General features: G+C 44.1%; 1 protein-coding gene across 1 annotated transcript in view; it reads left to right on the top strand.

Annotated features, from left to right (window-relative positions):
* The window catches only part of CSMD1 (CUB and Sushi multiple domains 1), a 3,932,590-nt gene that overhangs the window by 3,251,364 nt on the left and 657,301 nt on the right, over positions 1–23,925 (top strand). The window lies entirely within an intron of this gene.

Below are 23,925 nucleotides of genomic sequence, written 5' to 3'. Positions count from 1 at the left end.
TTCCTTAGCCCACTCTGCCGCCCCAGTTCAGACATGGCTATATGCAAATTAGTCGACCCTGTGCCTCATGGGAACAGTCCAGCCCGAACTGCCAAGCCATGTCTTCCCTGGACCGAAAACAAGCTTCCAAGGACCGGTTTCTGGCATTCCAGCCGTCTTCAGCCCGGTTTGCTTGAATCCAGTGGCAAAGTGAGCAAGGGACTCACGTCTGAGCATACCCTGCCACACTTATGGCGGCCAAAAGCTGTACAAAAGGGGGTGGTGATGGACGGAGCATCAGAATCAATCAAACACTCACACCCAGTCAAAAGATCTGGGTTTAATCCATCACCGTTCTTTAGCCCACTCTGCCACCCCAGTTCAGACATGGCTATATGCAAATCAGTCTGACCCTGTGCCCAATGGGAACAGTCCAGCCCGAACTGCCAAGCCATGTCTTCCCTGGACCGGAACAAGCTTCCGAGGACCGGTTTCTGGCATTCCAGCCATCTTCGGCCCGGCTTGCTTGAATCCAGCGGCAAAGTGAGCAAGTGACTCACGTCTGAGCATACCCTGCCACACTTATGGCAGCCAAAAGCGGTACAAAAGGGGGTGGTGATGGACGGAGCATCTGAATCAATCAAACACTCACACCCAGTCAAAAGATCTGGGTTTAATCCAAGGCCAGCACCCTCCTGTTAGAACCGGGATCTCTAATTTGTCAGGGTATGCACCCTAGTCCAAGTAGGGACCACCGTTTCCAACAGGGTAGCCTGGTGCAGAGCGGGAAGGCTTAACTTCAGAGGCAATGTGTAAAGTATTTGTGCAACACACCACAGTTCTCAGTAAAACACGCAAAAAAGAAAAAGACACTACACCAATGAATTATAAAAATAAAAATATATTTATCTCAGTTTCAGGCAAGATCAATCATCAGATAAATGCAGTTGCAGGCAAGATCAATAATTAGACAAATGTAGTTCCCAGGCAAGATCACCAGTATAAATGAATACAGTTGCCAGGCAAGATCAATATCAAAAAAGAATCCAGTTTCATATAGAGGGAGTAAAGTTATCCCTATCTAGAATTTGTGCAAGGTAAACAAATCTACTAGGACTCCACATGTAGAAAATCACATGTTTCAGTCAAAAATCTGGGGGACGGCTGTCACAGAGATCCCGGTAATCGTCTGTCCCTCAGTTGTAACACATTAGGGCAAGAACATGTCCCCCAGCACAAGCAATGATGTACCCAGTTTGGAGTGCAAAGAATGCCAGTCCCTTCCACCCTGATCGTCTGGGGAAGGGTGTTTTAAATGATGTGAGGTAGAAGGACTTACAGATAATGGGTCCTGCTACATGAGCTTCACCAGGAGCGGGGCTAGCTACCAGCTGAATATCCCATCAGTCCACTTCCAGCAGGGTACTTCAATCAGGCGCTCAGCAGCTTGCACAGTTGCTGCCTTGGGTCCCAAAAAGGAGGCTTCCTGTTTCTCCGCCCAAGTGCACAGTCCGGTCCCATTCCCAGTGAGCACGTTAGCAAAGGCACACCTCCTTAGGCCCACAACCCGCCTCCGAGGGCCCAACCCTTGTTGCCTTAACTATTAATGTTGAGGCGTTACCTGGGAAGCGGTTGTGGCACTGGGGCGAGGCTCCTTCCCCTCCGGACACGCTCCGGCCTTCGGTGCAACTCTCCCGGTCCCGGCCAAAGCTGGGGAAGCCCTCGGGATAGAGCCAATGGGAGCGCAGCACATGAGTGATGTCACTGAACTCGTGGAGAGCTGGAGTCAATCTCGGCGCAGCTCTCCGATGACGCGGAGGGAATCCCTGGAACTTAGGGCCTATCACAGCGCGGCCCTTGGATGGCGTTAGCGAGGCAGGCAACAGCCTCCTGAGGTTCCCGGGCCGCTGGCGGTGCTTTAAATGGCGATCCTGGTGCCCTCTCACTCGGGCCCACAGCGGTGAAGTTGGGGCAATTTGAAGTCCGTTGCCCACCAGTGCTGTGGGTCAGCTTCCAGGGAGGCGCCCCCTTAGGGCCACCAGCAGTGGTTTTGGATTCTCAGCGCTTCCAGCTGTTGCCCTCTGTACAGCAATGCCTCTCCTCGCGTCCAGCGTTATAGGGTCAACCCTGGGAGCCGTGGGTGCTCTTAAAAAGGCAGTTGGTAGTCCGTTGTCCTCATGAATCTCCCACTAAGCAGTTCTTGGAGCAAAGGCCTCGCATGGACAGCTTCCATGTGAGGAACGTTGGAATCTTGATGAATTACCCACTGGGCAGGGGAACAGTCAGTATTATGTAGTGGAGACACTCTGGAGCTGTTTTACAGGTCTTCTCTTAGCAGGGAAAGATCAGCAGGCAGAAGGGCAGCACATCAAGTTGGGGCAGCAGTTCCTTGGAGCAGTCAGTCCCAGCAAAGGTGGCAATGCTCTTGGATCAGCAGTCTTCACTCCAGCAGAGTTCCGTCATGGTCCAGTAGTGTAACAAGAATGTGAGGCCAGGACCCTGCCTTATATATTCTACAGTCCACTGGCTAGAAAGTGGTGGGAGTCTCTGGAAGAGTCTGGGGGCAGGGGCTTCTGGAAGAGTCCAGGGAGTTCTGGTATGTTCCCTGCCTTCCCTGACCTGGCTGTCATAGTCACGAGAAACAGGCCTTTAAGTCTACAGTGGGCAGCCCATCCCAGGGGAGAAGGTGTGAATCACCACTGCCACCTCCCAACCCAGGCAGCTATCAGTATGCAGAGGGGAGGGGGGGAGTCTACAATGCCCAATCTAAGTGTAGGCAGAAAAAGGTCCACTTTCTAAAAGTGGGATCCCTAGAATAGTAGTGCCCAAACCCCATATATCATTGGAAAGGGTTCCCCGCCCGAGTCCAACAAGACCAAACATGACAGACTTATTAGGTCCCTGTCAGAAATGATCCCATAAGGGGGGGTTCCCAAGTTTAGCCTACGGAGGATTAAGCCTTACTGCGGTAGCAGGGGCTTGTGGCAGATATGCCAGCGTCATATGGTTTTAGGGGAGAGCACCTGCACCTCAGCACTGTTTAGCAGTGGTGAGGCACCAAGAGTCCTAGGTCCAACAAAAAGGTACAGTGAAAATGGGAGGCGCAAGGGCAAAAAGGTAGGTGAAGACCACCCTAAGGCTGAAAGGTCCAACACCTTCCCAGCAGCTCAGCTGCTTCGCGCCAACACAAGAGTCCTCCCGTCTCGTAGGGTCCAAGCCTGCTGCTCGTCAGGTCCCGCTTGGTGCCTGCTCTGTGTCAGCTTTTTCCTTCTCTGCATCCCTGCTGCCCCTGCATTGCACGCACTGTTCCTTAGTCTCTAGGCTATTTTTAGTTGAATTCCACTCGAGTCTAAGACTCATTCTTGGCCCCTCGCCACTGTTCCCTGGTGTTTTTTTACCCCCTCTTCCCGCTATCCTCCCGCTGCTGCCCCGCCCGCTACTCAGCCCCGCTCCCGCCTGTCGACATCTGCTCCCGACCCCCTCCCCTAAGGCAAGCCCGTCTGCGCCCATCCATGCCTGGACCGCACTCAGCACCAGACCCCCTGGGCCCGCAACCACCATAAGATCCATTGTCGCTATGATGCAAACACCCTCCATGCACTCAGCACCAGACAGACTTCCACCTGATTCCAGGCCACCCCGGAGCTCACCCATGGACCCTTCACCTGCCGAAACGGCAGCTACACCAGCCAGCACACACCTGCACGTCTGCCCATCCCAACACTGTAGGCCACAACCAAACCAGTTGCGTACCACTCAACACCCGCTCAGTCTACAAGCACGCTGTCGAAGCCTGGGACCTGCTCGACTCCTCCGCCCCGGACGTCAGCTTTCTGACAGAGACCTGGATGAACACTTCCTTGGCACCCGACATAGCCATAGCCATCCCAACAAGATCACCCGCAGGGACCAAAACCACAACTAACTAGGGGGAGGAATAGCTATTGTTCCACAGGATCACCATCAGGATCTCAACAAACCCCGAAGACTCCCTCAGCATGCTCGAACACCTGCACTTCCAGATCCACGCCGATCACAACACCACCCTCAGAGGAACACTCATCTACAGACCCCTGGGACCCCGACCACAATTCAGCAAATCCATTGCCGACCTCATCAGCACGCATGCCCTCGCCTCCACAGACTAAATCCTCCTCGGAGACCTGAAATTCCACCTCGAGAACGACAGCAACTCCACTACGTTGATCGACAACCTCACCAACCTCGGACTCAAACAACTCATCAAGACACCCACCCACTCTGCCGGTCACAGGCTCGACCCCATCTTCTCAGCCAGTGACCACGTCACCTTCAGCCACTTCACTGAACTCCACTGGACAGACCACCACTTCCCCTTCGAGAAACACACCGCACACAACCAACCGTAACATATCCCGCACCGCAGCTGAAAAAAAGTCACTGAAGACCAGCTCACCACCACACTTGCTCGAGACCCTCCACCGAGCCGTCCGATACCGACACAGCAGCCAACAACTTCAGACAATGGATTGACGACTGCGCAAACACCATCGCCCGATCAGGAAACCCTCCAACAGGCGCACTGACACGATTGCAATCTGGTTCAACGCCGACCTCCAAAACTCCAAGCACTCCTGCAGACGACTCGAGAAACATTGGCGCAATGACCAGACACCAGACAACTAATCAGCCCTCATGAATGCCAGTTGCAAACACCACCAAGTCATCAGATCCACCAAAAGCACTTCCTTCAAACAACGCATCAACAACAACACACACAACAGCAAACAGCTCTTCAACATCGTCAAAGAACTTGCCACTCTCAACTCCTTCTCCAATGATATACCGCCATCATCAGAACTCTGCAACTCCCTGGCTACCCTCTTCCACCGCAAGATAACAGACATCCACACAGCTTTGACACTCAGACACCGACGACAGATGCCATCACCCCGACTCTACACCCACCAAGTAAATCAACCTTCTACTCTCCTGGCACAACGTCAACAACGAAGACAACATCAAATTCATGAACACCATCCACTCCGGCTCACCCCTGACCCCTTCCCCCACCACATCTTCAACAGAGCAAGCTCCATCATCGCACCCCAACTCCGAAAAATCATCAACAGCTCCTTCGAGACCGCCACCTTCCCAGATAGTTGGAATCATGCAGAGATCAACGTCCTTCTCAAGAAACCCAAGGCGGACCCAAAGGACCTCAAGAACTTCCGACCCATATCCCTGCTCCCGTTCCCGGTGAACGTCATTGGGAAGACCGCCAACAGACATTACCCAAATTCCGCAAATTCCGCGACCGAAGCAGAATTTACCACCCAGGCCTAACCAGCATACCTCAACAAACAACTGTCCTTCCACACCCGAACCGCCAGCTTCGCTTCGCCTACCCACGCATCTGCCGAACGACCACTGGCGGAAGATCATTTTCCCACCTCGCCGCCAAGACATGCAGACCTTCAGGAGACGTCAAAAGACCTGTCTGTTCGACCAGTAGCTGCTCCCCCCTCCCCTCAGCGCCTTGAGACTCTCACAGGTGAGTTGCCTGCTCTACAAATGTTTGATTGATTGATTAATACTGACCTCCCATTTAATTTTGGTGCCTTGATCCATACCATTTTCAATGCCTCTACTACTGAAGGGTTGGCCCATTTTTGTTTTAAATTGTGGGCTCTGGCCTAGTGACTTCTTTCCAAACTATATTTGGTGTGATACCGGCATTTTTTCATTCTATTTTTTCCAGCATCTTTGGCTGCTTTCCACTAATACTTGCCTTAGCTGCTGGGGTTCTACTGTTGATTTGCCTGCTTAGGAATGGCTGCTCTCTCTCTGGTTCTAAATAACCAAGACCGGCTGCTGCAGCTTCGTAGTCATATGCTTGAATGCTACGGTACTTTACCCCTGATCACTAGAAGCGTGATTTATGGATTATACTTTTGTTTCTCATACTTCTCTTGCGTGCAACCTGTCTTCCAGTGCCTGGAATGCTCCTATGAATGGGCATTGGATCTTTGCTCCTCCAACACGGAGTCTCCTGCCCCGGATTACGAACTGCTAATGAATCCTCTTGTGGAGCATGAGCTGGAATGTTCCGGTGTTGGGATTAGGGCCTGCACGGCTGCACTTGGAGTTTTGGCGGAATGGGATATTTGTGCAGCTGCACATGATTTCCTGCAACAAAGTTTTCTTGAAGAACACTCAAGTTGTCCACTGATGGTTCTAGAAGCTCCAATTGTTGATGAACATGTATGTTCATTCTCTTTGCTGGAATGTATGACAACTTTTTCTGACAATAACAATGACTTCCTCTTGGAGGCTGTTGCAACTTATTGCTCGTACACATTGATGGATTGACTTGGCTGACTTCCATCATCTGTCGGATACTTTTAATGAATTTGCTGGCTTTTTTTTGCTCTTCCCATCAACATGGATGCTCTTAGATCTTGCTCACTCTGACTTTACCTCTGTATTCTTTTGAGTCCACTATCCGTTGGCCTGAACAAGGGAAGGGTGTGGTGAGGGTATGGGGTTAACTGCAGATATTCCTAAGTTAGCATAAGTGAAATATATGCTTAGACACCATTCTGCCGCTTTTACACACAACACTACATGACTCAGTTCTCGTAAATACTCTGCTTGCGCTTCTTCACATGAGAACTGTCTACTTTTCAAAAGGTAGGATAGGCATGCACAGCGTAATTGTTAGAGAAGGTATAGTTGAATGTTCACAATACTTTTATGTGGATTTTAAAGGTGCTCCAACTGGTGGCGTAACCGTCCGTTTACGCCAAGTTAATGACTTTAAATGTGTGTGAGCATTGGAAATGCACACATCCCAGGATTTGGGCACTCCCTCTGGTTCAAAAATGAATTGACTCCATATAGTTTTATGAATTTCTTCAATAAAGTTTGTTTATTTTCACAAGTTGATCAATGGATTATTTGCATCCAATTAATTATGTATTTTTTTTCCACAAAATCATCATTGCTCCGATGCATTTCGGGTGCATTACCCTTTCTCAAGGAGCACTGTAAAAACAAGAACGATCTATATTGGCATCAAGGTTATGACCAAGAGATAACATGTTCAGAAAGCACATTTCCCAAATAAGTGAAAACACACGTGTACATTCAAAAGAACAAAAGACTGTGCAGATGGAGGTGCAAATGGCCAGGGAATATAAGGAAGTATAACCAAACCAGGAAACAAAGAAGTGTGTCAAAAACGGAATTGGTGCACCCAGAGCAGAAGGTGGATGCGTTACAAAAATGCTGGGGTAAAACGATAAATGCTCACATGTAAGCGGAGCTTTAATGCGGAACTGCAGAGGGAAAGTAAAAGCGGGCGGTTAGGCTGTCACTCGAGAAGCGAGTGTAAAACAAAAGGTTTACTGCCGGATCTCGGCTAATGTGCTTACCGATATTGAGATTAAAGGTGGGGACACATGAAGTCTCCAGGTCGTTTACTGCAACGCGGGGTCGCCGAGCTGAAATGACGACTCGCGAGTGCAATTGACACAACTTAAACGCTGAGCAGGATCGGCTAGCGTAGAAATTAACGAAGGACCAAGTGGTGTTGGTTTTGGGGGCCATATTGGAACGTGCAAATTACATGAAACGAAACAATCGTGCAATGGGCATGGATAAACAAGTGATCAAGGGGTGAAGATAGCAAACAAGTACACTGACAGATAACAAGAAGGTCATGTAAGAATGTAACGTAAACATAGGAGATACTGCAACAGATAATAATAATAATAAAGGCACATGATCATCTCAGTGAACTCGCACAATGTAAATGTGTCCATACTGTACCCAGCGGGGTACTTTACAGAAAGCAACTTAGCTCTATGCGATCATTAAGTCCAAAAGGTTTATATGATTGCAAGTGGTAAATCCATGAAGTTTCCCTTTGTAATAGGAACTTGTTGTTGTCTCTTCCTTCTTTTTTTTCAATCATCTCGAGAACCAAGAATTTCAATTGTGCCACAGTATGTTGGTTTTCCATAAAGTGTGCTGCCACACTAGATTTGGTTTGCTTTGTCCTGATATTAGATTTGTGTTCGTTTAATCTAACTTTGATTTTTCGCTCAGTTTTGCCTATGTAGATCTTGCCACATGGGCATTTGAGGAGGTAAATTAGATTGGCTGAATCACACGTCGCGTTAACTTTCAGGTTGATTGCTGTTCCTCTCATCGGGTGGTTGATTCTGTTACCCAAGATGATGTTATTACAACTGTTGCAGTTAAGGCACGGTTTGGTGCCTTTGTAGATGGGTGAAATGGGTGTTTTTTTGGACAGGATCTCCTTTAGGTTGCTAGCTCTAGTGTATGCAAAAATCGGAGGATTTTTAAACATATCTTTGAAATCAGGTTCTGCTGCCAGAATTCTCCAATGTTGTAAAATGATTTTTTTGTATCTTCCACTCAGTGTTGAGTATTTTGAGACGACTACCATCCGGTTTGTCTCCTTTCTAGTTGTCTTTTTCAACGCTGTTTGGCGTTCAATTCTGGATACTTTCATCTTAGCTTCATCTGTAGTTTCCTGTGGATATCCTCTGGATGTGAACCTTAAACTCATTTCATCGATTCGTTGGACTAGAGTGTCTGGATTGGATACGATACGTTTAACACGCAACATTTGACTGTATGGAAGGTGTCGTTTTAGCGCATGTTGATGAAAGCTAGCAAAGTGTAAAGTGTTATTGCGGTCTGTTGGCTTTCTATAGAGGTCAGTGGTTAAGCCGGTATCAGATCTGGTGATTAGAACGTCCAGGAAATTGATTTGGATGTCATCAATGTTCCATGTCATTTGTATCCTGTGGTCTTTGGTGTTGAGGTTGTTAAGTTCATCCTCCAGCATGGTTTTGGTGCCTTTCCACATGAAGAATAGGTCGTCGATGTACCTAACATACATCAACAAATTTTCGGTCCAAGATGGATTGTCATATATGTACTTCTGTTCAAAGTCGGACATGTAAATGTTAGCGTACGCTGGAGCAGCGCAATTGCCCATGGACATCCCAGAAGATTGTTGAAACCATTGGTTGTTGTGACAAAAGTAACTATGGTAAAGTGTGTAAATCATAAGCTCCATTAAAAGAACTTTCATAGCTTCCGGGATGTTGCTGTGTGCTAGGGTTTTCTCAATGGCTTCTATTCCACCTTTATGTGGAATTGAGGTATACAAACTGTTCACATCAGCAGTGCAGAAGATCAGGTTGTCGTTGTGGTTTATTTTGATTTCTGATAGTTTGAGTATGAACTCGGTGGTGTCTTTCACATAACTTTGAGATTCTTTGACGAATGGCTGGAGATAACGATCAAGAAATTTGCCTACAGGCTCATGAAGAGATCCCTTGGTGGATACAATAGGCCGCATTGGCGGATCCTTTAAGTTTTTGTGTATCTTGGGTAATAAGGTTATGGTGGGACTTCTTGGGTGATCAACCAATAAGTATTTCTTGGTGCGCTCATCGATAATACCTGTATCGTGGGCTTTGTCAATAATTGATATCAATGCGGCTTTGTATGAACTAGTAGGATTGGATTCCAATGGAATGTAAGTATCGGATACATTGATATGTTCATCCATTTTGCTGTCGTACATACTAGAGTTCATAACGACGAGGGCCCCGCCTTTATCAGCTTTTGTGCATTTGATCAATTTGTTATTGGCGATCTTTTTAAGTGTGTCATTATCTTTCTGTGTCAGATTTCTTGTCCCAGTTCTTTTCCTGAAGTTTATTTTGCCCAAGTCTTGTTTGACTAAGGTCTCAAACGTGTCTATACTTTTATGACTGGTAGGTGGTATATATGAGCTCGTTGGGCGTAATCCACAGAGTTGGTCCGGTCTCTGATCTATGGTAGGTGGAATCACATTCTCAAAAAAGTGTCGTAGCCTTAATTTCCTTGTCAGTTTAAATGTGCTGGTTTCTAGTTCCAATTGATTGGTATATGTGGTCGGAATAAAGGATGTACCTTTTTGCAGGAGTTCGATCTCATGCTGTGATAGTTGAGTGTCAGAGATATTAACCACTAGCGATTCTGCTTCTTTTTGTCCTTCTTGGAGCCTCTTGTGTTTGGAGCTTCTGGTTCCTTTTCTCTTACTTCGCCTGGGTCGTCGGTTTCTGGGGGGCCTCTCTCTAAAAAAGGACCTGTGTTAGATGTAGAAGCACTCTCTTCCGTTTGTGTTCTGTTTTGATCCTGACCCTTATTAGTGTCGAAGGTTGTCTTCCTGGGTTGTCTGCTCGAGGTGTCACTCCCAGAGGAGGAAGTATCAGTATGTTGGCTTGTCGGTTTGTTGCGGCGACGTTGGGCATAAATATCCGCCCAAGTGTATACCTCATCCAATTGATAATCTAAGGTATCACGTTTGAATTTCCTAAGTTTCCTATCATTGATATCCTTAGTATGTATATCCAGTTGGATTTTCATATCCTCAAGCATTTGTGTGATGTCTTCTGATGTTTTAAATACCTCAATTTCTTTCTCAACCTCTTTGATTTCATTGGTGAGGTCAATCAGGATGTTAGACAATTCTTCGATGATAAGCAGTATGAGGTCTAAACTGCATTTATTTAAAATTGCATTCCATTTGGCTTGGAAATTTTTAGAATTCTTGCACAAAGACGGTTTGAGTGCGATTCTGAGTCCACGGGGAATGCGGAGGGCTTGGTGATATTTTACTAATGTCTTTGCATGCAGTTGCTGGTTGATGCGTCGTTTAGATAAGTATAAGAGATGTTTGACACATTGTTCTCTTGTGCGAGTGCTGGATTCTTGTGATACGTCGTCTTGGATTAATGCATAGATGCGTTCTTTTTCCTCATCTCCATATGCTAGGAGGTCTGCTCTTGCTTCTGTGGATTTTGATATGGTTTCGTATTGCATAATGCCTGCGTGCTATTGCCTAGATGGGCGGATCAGCAATTAAACTCAAAAGGTAGGATAGGCAATGCACAGCGTAATTGTTAGAGAAGGTATAGTTGAATGTTCACAATACTTTTATGTGGATTTTAAAGGTGCTCCAACTGGTGGCGTAACCGTCCGTTTACGCCAAGTTAATGACTTTAAATGTGTGTGAGCATTGGAAATGCACACATCCCAGGATTTGGGCACTCCCTCTGGTTCAAAAATGAATTGACTCCATATAGTTTTATGAATTTCTTCAATAAAGTTTGTTTATTTTCACAAGTTGATCAATGGATTATTTGCATCCAATTAATTATGTATTTTTTTCCACAAAATCATCATTGCTCCGATGCATTTCGGGTGCATTACCCTTTCTCAAGGAGCACTGTAAAAACAAGAACGATCTATATTGGCATCAAGGTTATGACCAAGAGATAACATGTTCAGAAAGCACATTTCCCAAATAAGTGAAAACACACGTGTACATTCAAAAGAACAAAAGACTGTGCAGATGGAGGTGCAAATGGCCAGGGAATATAAGGAAGTATAACCAAACCAGGAAACAAAGAAGTGTGTCAAAAACGGAATTGGTGCACCCAGAGCAGAAGGTGGATGCGTTACAAAAATGCTGGGGTAAAACGATAAATGCTCACGTGTAAGCGGAGCTTTAATGCGGAGCTGCAGAGGGAAAGTAAAAGCGGGCGGTTAGGCTGTCACTCGAGAAGCGAGTGTAAAACAAAAGGTTTACTGCCGGATCTCGGCTAATGTGCTTACCGATATTGAGATTAAAGGTGGGGACACATGAAGTCTCCAGGTCGTTTACTGCAACGCGGGGTCGCCGAGCTGAAATGACGACTCGCGAGTGCAATTGACACAACTTAAACGCTGAGCAGGATCGGCTAGCGTAGAAATTAACGAAGGACCAAGTGGTGTTGGTTTTGGGGGCCATATTGGAACGTGCAAATTACATGAAACGAAACAATCGTGCAATGGGCATGGATAAACAAGTGATCAAGGGGTGAAGATAGCAAACAAGTACACTGACAGATAACAAGAAGGTCATGTAAGAATGTAACGTAAACATAGGAGATACTGCAACAGATAATAATAATAATAAAGGCACATGATCATCTCAGTGAACTCGCACAATGTAAATGTGTCCATACTGTACCCAGCGGGGTACTTTACAGAAAGCAACTTAGCTCTATGCGATCATTAAGTCCAAAAGGTTTATATGATTGCAAGTGGTAAATCCATGAAGTTTCCCTTTGTAATAGGAACTTGTTGTTGTCTCTTCCTTCTTTTTTTTCAATCATCTCGAGAACCAAGAATTTCAATTGTGCCACAGTATGTTGGTTTTCCATAAAGTGTGCTGCCACATTGATATCAATTATTGACAAAGCCCACGATACAGGTATTATCGATGAGCGCACCAAGAAATACTTATTGGTTGATCACCCAAGAAGTCCCACCATAACCTTATTACCCAAGATACACAAAAACTTAAAGGATCCGCCAATGCGGCCTATTGTATCCACCAAGGGATCTCTTCATGAGCCTGTAGGCAAATTTCTTGATCGTTATCTCCAGCCATTCGTCAAAGAATCTCAAAGTTATGTGAAAGACACCACCGAGTTCATACTCAAACTATCAGAAATCAAAATAAACCACAACGACAACCTGATCTTCTGCACTGCTGATGTGAACAGTTTGTATACCTCAATTCCACATAAAGGTGGAATAGAAGCCATTGAGAAAACCCTAGCACACAGCAACATCCCGGAAGCTATGAAAGTTCTTTTAATGGAGCTTATGATTTACACACTTTACCATAGTTACTTTTGTCACAACAACCAATGGTTTCAACAATCTTCTGGGATGTCCATGGGCAATTGCGCTGCTCCAGCGTACGCTAACATTTACATGTCCGACTTTGAACAGAAGTACATATATGACAATCCATCTTGGACCGAAAATTTGTTGATGTATGTTAGGTACATCGACGACCTATTCTTCATGTGGAAAGGCACCAAAACCATGCTGGAGGATGAACTTAACAACCTCAACACCAAAGACCACAGGATACAAATGACATGGAACATTGATGACATCCAAATCAATTTCCTGGACGTTCTAATCACCAGATCTGATACCGGCTTAACCACTGACCTCTATAGAAAGCCAACAGACCGCAATAACACTTTACACTTTGCTAGCTTTCATCAACATGCGCTAAAACGACACCTTCCATACAGTCAAATGTTGCGTGTTAAACGTATCGTATCCAATCCAGACACTCTAGTCCAACGAATCGATGAAATGAGTTTAAGGTTCACATCCAGAGGATATCCACAGGAAACTACAGATGAAGCTAAGATGAAAGTATCCAGAATTGAACGCCAAACAGCGTTGACAAAGACAACTAGAAAGGAGACAAACCGGATGGTAGTCGTCTCAAAATACTCAACACTGAGTGGAAGATACAAAAAAATCATTTTACAACATTGGAGAATTCTGGCAGCAGAACCTGATTTCAAAGATATGTTTAAAAATCCTCCGATTTTTGCATACACTAGAGCTAGCAACCTAAAGGAGATCCTGTCCAAAAAAACACCCATTTCACCCATCTACAAAGGCACCAAACCGTGCCTTAACTGCAACAGTTGTAATAACATCATCTTGGGTAACAGAATCAACCACCCGATGAGAGGAACAGCAATCAACCTGAAAGTTAACGCGACGTGTGATTCAGCCAATCTAATTTACCTCCTCAAATGCCCATGTGGCAAGATCTACATAGGCAAAACTGAGCGAAAAATCAAAGTTAGATTAAACGAACACAAATCTAATATCAGGACAAAGCAAACCAAATCTAGTGTGGCAGCACACTTTATGGAAAACCAACATACTGTGGCACAATTGAAATTCTTGGTTCTCGAGATGATTGAAAAAAAAGAAGGAAGAGACAACAACAAGTTCCTATTACAAAGGGAAACTTCATGGATTTACCACTTGCAATCATATAAACCTTTTGGACTTAATGATCGCATAGAGCTAAGTTGCTTTCTGTAAAGTACCCCGCTGGGTACAGTATGGACACATTTACATTGTGCGAGTTCACTGAGATGATCATGTGCCTTTATTATTATTATTATCTGTTGCAGTATCTCCTATGTTTACGTTACATTCTTACATGACCTTCTTGTTATCTGTCAGTGTACTTGTTTGCTATCTTCACCCCTTGATCACTTGTTTATCCATGCCCATTGCACGATTGTTTCGTTTCATGTAATTTGCACGTTCCAATATGGCCCCCAAAACCAACACCACTTGGTCCTTCGTTAATTTCTACGCTAGCCGATCCTGCTCAGCGTTTAAGTTGTGTCAATTGCACTCGCGAGTCGTCATTTCAGCTCGGCGACCCCGCGTTGCAGTAAACGACCTGGAGACTTCATGTGTCCCCACCTTTAATCTCAATATCGGTAAGCACATTAGCCGAGATCCGGCAGTAAACCTTTTGTTTTACACTCGCTTCTCGAGTGACAGCCTAACCGCCCGCTTTTACTTTCCCTCTGCAGCTCCGCATTAAAGCTCCGCTTACACGTGAGCATTTATCGTTTTACCCCAGCATTTTTGTAACGCATCCACCTTCTGCTCTGGGTGCACCAATTCCGTTTTTGACACACTTCTTTGTTTCCTGGTTTGGTTATACTTCCTTATATTCCCTGGCCATTTGCACCTCCATCTGCACAGTCTTTTGTTCTTTTGAATGTACACGTGTGTTTTCACTTATTTGGGAAATGTGCTTTCTGAACATGTTATCTCTTGGTCATAACCTTGATGCCAATATAGATCGTTCTTGTTTTTACAGTGCTCCTTGAGAAAGGGTAATGCACCCGAAATGCATCGGAGCAATGATGATTTTGTGGAAAAAAATACATAATTAATTGGATGCAAATAATCCATTGATCAACTTGTGAAAATAAACAAACTTTATTGAAGAAATTCATAAAACTATATGGAGTCAATTCATTTTTGAACCAGAGGGAGTGCCCAAATCCTGGGATGTGTGCATTTCCAATGCTCACACACATTTAAAGTCATTAACTTGGCGTAAACGGACGGTTACGCCACCAGTTGGAGCACCTTTAAAATCCACATAAAAGTATTGTGAACATTCAACTATACCTTCTCTAACAATTACGCTGTGCATTGCCTATCCTACCTTTTGAGTTTAATTGCTGATCCGCCCATCTAGGCAATAGCACGCAGGCATTATGCAATACGAAACCATATCAAAATCCACAGAAGCAAGAGCAGACCTCCTAGCATATGGAGATGAGGAAAAAGAACGCATCTATGCATTAATCCAAGACGACGTATCACAAGAATCCAGCACTCGCACAAGAGAACAATGTGTCAAACATCTCTTATACTTATCTAAACGACGCATCAACCAGCAACTGCATGCAAAGACATTAGTAAAATATCACCAAGCCCTCCGCATTCCCCGTGGACTCAGAATCGCACTCAAACCGTCTTTGTGCAAGAATTCTAAAAATTTCCAAGCCAAATGGAATGCAATTTTAAATAAATGCAGTTTAGACCTCATACTGCTTATCATCGAAGAATTGTCTAACATCCTGATTGACCTCACCAATGAAATCAAAGAGGTTGAGAAAGAAATTGAGGTATTTAAAACATCAGAAGACATCACACAAATGCTTGAGGATATGAAAATCCAACTGGATAAACTTACTAAGGATATCAATGATAGGAAACTTAGGAAATTCAAACGTGATACCTTAGATTATCAATTGGATGAGGTATACACTTGGGCGGATATTTATGCCCAACGTCGCCGCAACAAACCGACAAGCCAACATACTGATACTTCCTCCTCTGGGAGTGACACCTCGAGCAGACAACCCAGGAAGACAACCTTCGACACTAATAAGGGTCAGGATCAAAACAGAACACAAACGGAAGAGAGTGCTTCTACATCTAACACAGGTCCTTTTTTAGAGAGAGGCCCCCCAGAAACCGACGACCCAGGCGAAGTAAGAGAAAAGGAACCAGAAGCTCCAAACACAAGAGGCTCCAAGAAGGACAAAAAGAAGCAGAATCGCTAGTGGTTAATATCTCTGACACTCAACTATCACAGCATGAGATCGAACTCCTGCAAAAAGGTACATCCTTTATTCCGACCACATATACCAATCAATTGGAACTAGAAACCAGCACATTTAAACTGACAAGGAAATTAAGGCTACGACACTTTTTTGAGAATGTGATTCCACCTACCATAGATCAGAGACCGGACCAACTCTGTGGATTACGCCCAACGAGCTCATATATACCACCTACCAGTCATAAAAGTATAGACACGTTTGAGACCTTAGTCAAACAAGACTTGGGCAAAATAAACTTCAGGAAAAGAACTGGGACAAGAAATCTGACACAGAAAGATAATGACACACTTAAAAAGATCGCCAATAACAAATTGATCAAATGCACAAAAGCTGATAAAGGCGGGGCCCTCGTCGTTATGAACTCTAGTATGTACGACAGCAAAATGAATGAACATATCAATGTATCCGATACTTACATTCCATTGGAATCCAATCCTACTAGTTCATACAAAGCCGCATTGATATCAATTATTGACAAAGCCCACGATACAGGTATTATCGATGAGCGCACCAAGAAATACTTATTGGTTGATCACCCAAGAAGTCCCACCATAACCTTATTACCCAAGATACACAAAAACTTAAAGGATCCGCCAATGCGGCCTATTGTATCCACCAAGGGATCTCTTCATGAGCCTGTAGGCAAATTTCTTGATCGTTATCTCCAGCCATTCGTCAAAGAATCTCAAAGTTATGTGAAAGACACCACCGAGTTCATACTCAAACTATCAGAAATCAAAATAAACCACAACGACAACCTGATCTTCTGCACTGCTGATGTGAACAGTTTGTATACCTCAATTCCACATAAAGGTGGAATAGAAGCCATTGAGAAAACCCTAGCACACAGCAACATCCCGGAAGCTATGAAAGTTCTTTTAATGGAGCTTATGATTTACACACTTTACCATAGTTACTTTTGTCACAACAACCAATGGTTTCAACAATCTTCTGGGATGTCCATGGGCAATTGCGCTGCTCCAGCGTACGCTAACATTTACATGTCCGACTTTGAACAGAAGTACATATATGACAATCCATCTTGGACCGAAAATTTGTTGATGTATGTTAGGTACATCGACGACCTATTCTTCATGTGGAAAGGCACCAAAACCATGCTGGAGGATGAACTTAACAACCTCAACACCAAAGACCACAGGATACAAATGACATGGAACATTGATGACATCCAAATCAATTTCCTGGACGTTCTAATCACCAGATCTGATACCGGCTTAACCACTGACCTCTATAGAAAGCCAACAGACCGCAATAACACTTTACACTTTGCTAGCTTTCATCAACATGCGCTAAAACGACACCTTCCATACAGTCAAATGTTGCGTGTTAAACGTATCGTATCCAATCTAGACACTCTAGTCCAACGAATCGATGAAATGAGTTTAAGGTTCACATCCAGAGGATATCCACAGGAAACTACAGATGAAGCTAAGATGAAAGTATCCAGAATTGAACGCCAAACAGCGTTGAAAAAGACAACTAGAAAGGAGACAAACCGGATGGTAGTCGTCTCAAAATACTCAACACTGAGTGGAAGATACAAAAAAATCATTTTACAACATTGGAGAATTCTGGCAGCAGAACCTGATTTCAAAGATATGTTTAAAAATCCTCCGATTTTTGCATACACTAGAGCTAGCAACCTAAAGGAGATCCTGTCCAAAAAAACACCCATTTCACCCATCTACAAAGGCACCAAACCGTGCCTTAACTGCAACAGTTGTAATAACATCATCTTGGGTAACAGAATCAACCACCCGATGAGAGGAACAGCAATCAACCTGAAAGTTAACGCGACGTGTGATTCAGCCAATCTAATTTACCTCCTCAAATGCCCATGTGGCAAGATCTACATAGGCAAAACTGAGCGAAAAATCAAAGTTAGATTAAACGAACACAAATCTAATATCAGGACAAAGCAAACCAAATCTAGTGTGGCAGCACACTTTATGGAAAACCAACATACTGTGGCACAATTGAAATTCTTGGTTCTCGAGATGATTGAAAAAAAAGAAGGAAGAGACAACAACAAGTTCCTATTACAAAGGGAAACTTCATGGATTTACCACTTGCAATCATATAAACCTTTTGGACTTAATGATCGCATAGAGCTAAGTTGCTTTCTGTAAAGTACCCCGCTGGGTACAGTATGGACACATTTACATTGTGCGAGTTCACTGAGATGATCATGTGCCTTTATTATTATTATTATCTGTTGCAGTATCTCCTATGTTTACGTTACATTCTTACATGACCTTCTTGTTATCTGTCAGTGTACTTGTTTGCTATCTTCACCCCTTGATCACTTGTTTATTTATTTTTATTTATTTATTTATTTTATGTAGCTTGTAAAGCGCACAGCTACCCCCGGAGGGGTGTCCCGGCGCTGGAACCTGAGTCTCAGAGGGAAGGAGGGGAACAGACAGGGGATGTGTCATGAAGATCAGAGTCTGGAAAAGAGCCAGGTTTTGAGTCTGGCCCGGAAGACAGATTCAGAGGAACAGAATCTGAGATCAACTGGCAGGGAGTTCCAAAGTTTAGCAGCGATGACGCTGAATCCTCTGCCACCCATTCTGGAAAGTCTAAAGCGGGGAGAGATCAGGAGGCATAGGTCATTGGATCTTAAGGATCTGATGGATCGGGATATTAGAACTCGTTTTTTAAGGTAGTTAGGTCCGCGATCATTGATGGCTCGATGAGTCAGAGTGAGAATCTTAAACTGAATTCGGCTAGCCACCGGGAGCCAGTGCAGTTCCCTACGATATGCGGCAACTGACTGACGATAGGAAATGTTACCAATCAGCCTTGCTGCCGCATTCTGGACAATCTGAAGCCGATCAGTCAGGTATTGGGGAGCTCCGGCATAGAGACTATTGGCATAGTCCAGATGGGACGTAATGAGAGCGTGGGTGACTGTCCGGCGGGAATCCAAAGGGAGATAGGGAAGGATTTTCCGGATCATGCGCAGCTTTAGGAAGCAGGCCGATGTGACTTTTTGAATCTGGGTTTTACAGGATAGAGAGCCATTGAAGTGAAAGCCCAGGTTGCGGGCCGAATGGACCGGAGAAGGGGCGGGATCCAATGCAGTAGGCCACCACCAGGAGGAGGGGATAGAATTTTTCTGGTTAAAAAACAGCACCTCTGTTTTGTCAGCGTTGAGTCGTAGATGGTTTTCCGACATCCAATCACTGATGTTGTTAAGACACCGGCGGAAGCTGGAGAACGCGGAGTCAGAGTGGCCCCTAAAGGAGAACACTAGCTGAGTGTCATCAGCATAAGAGACCACCCTGACTCCATAGGACTCCACCACGCCTGCCAGAGGGGCAAGGTATATGTTAAAAAACAGAGGGCTGAGGGCAGAGCCCTGTGGCACACCGCAAGATAAGGGTTTTTTCTCCGATCTGAAGGGCCTCAACAGCACCCTTTATCCATGCCCATTGCACGATTGTTTCGTTTCATGTAATTTGCACGTTCCAATATGGCCCCCAAAACCAACACCACTTGGTCCTTCGTTAATTTCTACGCTAGCCGATCATGCTCAGCGTTTAAGTTGTGTCAATTGCACTCGCGAGTCGTCATTTCAGCTCGGCGACCCCGCGTTGCAGTAAACGACCTGGAGACTTCATGTGTCCCCACCTTTAATCTCAATATCGGTAAGCACATTAGCCGAGATCCGGCAGTAAACCTTTTGTTTTACACTCGCTTCTCGAGTGACAGCCTAACCGCCCGCTTTTACTTTCCCTCTGCAGCTCCGCATTAAAGCTCCGCTTACACGTGAGCATTTATCGTTTTACCCCAGCATTTTTGTAACGCATCCACCTTCTGCTCTGGGTGCACCAATTCCGTTTTTGACACACTTCTTTGTTTCCTGGTTTGGTTATACTTCCTTATATTCCCTGGCCATTTGCACCTCCATCTGCACAGTCTTTTGTTCTTTTGAATGTACACGTGTGTTTTCACTTATTTGGGAAATGTGCTTTCTGAACATGTTATCTCTTGGTCATAACCTTGATGCCAATATAGATCGTTCTTGTTTTTACAGTGCTCCTTGAGAAAGGGTAATGCACCCGAAATGCATCGGAGCAATGATGATTTTGTGGAAAAAAATACATAATTAATTGGATGCAAATAATCCATTGATCAACTTGTGAAAATAAACAAACTTTATTGAAGAAATTCATAAAACTATATGGAGTCAATTCATTTTTGAACCAGAGGGAGTGCCCAAATCCTGGGATGTGTGCATTTCCAATGCTCACACACATTAACTGTCTACTTTTCACATATCTAGCTGTACACCGTGCTATCTGTCTGCACTGCACAGCGTGTTCAAGGTCGAATAACAATGTATGCTGTTGATTCACATTGGTCAGTCCCACGCATATAGACATAACATGAGGCACAGGTGCACAACTGAAACTCAGGTTTTTTTTAAATATGGCATTACATGCATGAGAAGGCACTTGGAGAGAACCTTTCCAACTAAGAAGAGCTATGATTGTCCTGGGATGTAATTCATTGCATCTGATCTTGGAAGTATGGTGTCCCCCTGACAAAGATTTCAGGTCTTCTATAATTATAATAAACTAGCTCACAGCCCCGGGAGGGTGGTAAAGGCGCTATATTCCTGTTTCTACTGTCATTATAATATGAATTCCCCTTTTGTGCTTTATGGAATTGTAACAATGCTGATTGTATTATTCGTATGCATTTTTCTGCTACTGTTGGCTCGTGTACTGCATCTTAGAGCATGTTAGTTAAAATAAACATTTTAAACTATACTGTGTCTCTGATTACTCACGTTGTGGACTACTATGAGTGTGAGAGCGAAAGATTGTTCTTGTTTCTCACTATTCCTGAGAGTTTACTAAGTCGCATATTCTAGGTTGTCTAATCATTAGTAGCTTTGCTGTAGTATGGAGAACGAATGAGAAGCTACTGCTAGTCAGATTGGGGTTCTAGGCAATGAGGTGGCTTTTCAGTACACCACAAAACACTGAGGTCCTGGTTTCCAGCGCATAGTTCTGTGCATGAGCAGAATCCCTGCAACACTATGTACTCATCCAAACACTCTGCCAATACCCAAGCACATATAAATTCCCTCAGGCACTATCCTTGCAGTATTCTAATCTTCTAATCAGTACCTATGTACTCAGGCAAAGATACAGGCACTAACTGGTCACTGCTACAATCCCCTATACACTACCCATACAGTCCTCTAACCACTTACACACTTCTTATTTTCTCCTTCAATTTCCCAGGTTGTACCCATACAGTCCTGCAATCACACTGTAACTCCCTGTGCACTCCTCCAGTCACCCATCCACTGCCATGTACTAATCCAAACAACTATAACACCTGCAGTGGTCAAAGACTGACAGGGGGATTGCTGGAGTGCATAGGTAGTCCCCAGGGGATTGTAGCACTATATCTGTTAGTGCCTGGGGCATTCCATAAGTGCATGCTGAGTGACTGGATGATTATAGCACTGCAGAGAGAGTGCATGGGGAATTTATAAGTGCTAGGGGATTGGAGCAGTGATTGGATAAGTACACAGTGCTGACAAGGTGATTGGAAGAGTGCTCATGGAGTGACAGGGGGAATGCTGGAGTGCATAGTTACTGCTCTGGTGATTGTAGCAGTGACTGTATTAGAGCCTGGGACATTGCATGAGTACATGTATACTTACAAATTCACCATAAACTCTCCTTGCAGCACACTAATCATCCAGTTACTACCCATGTACCTATGTACTCATGCAATGGCCCAGGCGCTAACTCATGCAGTGCTACATTCCGAAGAGCACTACCCATGCAGTCCAGCAATCCCCCTATCACTCCCTGTGCACTCTACATGCAATGGCCTCTGCACTAATGCATTGAAACGTGTTGGTGAATCTTCAAAACAGACGTAATGTGCAGCTTTTTAGAATAAATGGTGGTTAACCTACCTCTCTGTGGAGTGGCGTCCTTAAAGGTGAGACTTTTTTGGGTGTAGATATTTGCGGCAGTCTCAGCCGCGGAGGATGCACCGCCTGCCAGCAATAAGGAAGCAGGTCTGCACGGCGGCAAACTGATAAAACACAGAGTCACGTCTATTTCGTTTCCCAAGGGGAAAGCGGAGCCTCACTTCTGGAGCCCACCGAAGGGCTGTAAATGAACATAAAAAGGAAGAACAATTGCTGGTAAAATTACACGGACCATAATGGAGAGGAGGAATTGGCCACATCTACCGGCATGCATCACTAGAGATTAGCATGTAATTTTGGAAACGAAACAGATGTGACTCCGTGTTTTACCAGCTGCCGCCCCCTGAGGAAGAAGCTTGTTAGCTTTGAAACGTGTTGGGGAATCTTCAAAACAGAAGTAATGTGCAGCTTTTTAGAATAATTGGTGGTTAACCTACCTCTCTGTGGAGTGGCGTCCTTAAAGGAGAGACTTTTTGGGTGAATATATATATATATATATATATATATATATATATATATATATATATATATATATATATATATAGATAGATATAGATATAGATATACATTTATAAATGGAAACATTAGAAGGACTTAGAAGCCATGGCTAACACCAGTCATGATCGAAAAGCTATGCCATTTTTTGTTTTCGGGTCATCAAATCAAGTGAAAATGTTTACATAGCAAACTCTTGGCGTGCTGCCTGACTTAGTTTTCTGAAAATTAGAGGGTACGGTTTCCCACGCACGACCCCCATTTGAAAGAGGCCACCACACAATTGAAGACAGTGCTGAATACACAATACGTGTTTTATTTGAACTGTGATCTTGTCCCTACTATTTTTTGTCTTATTGTGGTTTCATAAAACAGCTACGCAGGTAAATATATCCTAAATAATTGTACGGTATGTTCTTCTGTCGATCATTTATTACAGAACAAAATACACACTTATCATAGAGTTTCTCAAACATGACAGATATGCACGTAGTTTTGTATGCCACACTGACATGCATTGTGTAGTCTGATAACGAAATCCATTTTATAATTCAGTGGAAGTCTACACTTTTTCAAAACTGCTGCTATATTTTTTTCTGCTTCATAACCTCAAAAAAGAAGAGACTGTCACTGTCTGCTTTTTCTGTCAATATATTCTGTTTTAAGGAGCCACTTAATTGCCCAGCATATTTTATGCGCCTCTCAGGCAACTCGTTAGAACACAGCAAGGAGAGACGTGAGGCTTATCTACAAGAAAAAAATAATATACTTTGTACTTTATTTAAATAATGCTAAAAGAACATCTAATTCCCAGACATAATTACAGCTAAACTAGGTTTAATGGATTTTTTTTACAGCTTTCAATGGTATTGTTATTTGCAATATCTTTTGCATCCAGTGGTCTAAATATTGCGGTTATTGGTATTTTATTTACAAAAGTGAATGCACCTACTTAAAAATATTTTGATCATTTAACATATACTTTTTACGTTCAGGTGTGGCTTCATTGTTATGTCTGGACTTTGAAACAACAGCTTTCATTACCTGTGTCGCTCGGCTATTGTTTATCATAAAAATCATATATAACATACATACAGACAGAGGTTTTTATTATGGTCAGCTTGCTATAGATATTGGCCTGCCAAATTTCCATTCATATTTTGTTTCCACCCACACAGCATGCACCATGGGTCACTGGGTCCCATTGTCCCTGCTCACGTGGAGTGACTGCACACACATGTGTACGTTTGCCTTAAAATTAGATTATATCTCACCAGTTGCAAATCTCGTTCAACTTCTGATATTTTTTAAAATGTATTTTTGATATTAGCTTAGAATGACGGCTATTTATTTTGTCTG

The sequence above is a fragment of the Lissotriton vulgaris genome, chromosome 6 (genome assembly GCF_964263255.1).
Source record: "Lissotriton vulgaris chromosome 6, aLisVul1.2, whole genome shotgun sequence".
Taxonomy (NCBI): Eukaryota; Metazoa; Chordata; class Amphibia; order Caudata; family Salamandridae; genus Lissotriton; species Lissotriton vulgaris.
Note: the sequence above shows the minus strand (reverse complement) of the source record. Positions and strands in the feature narration are given on the sequence as shown.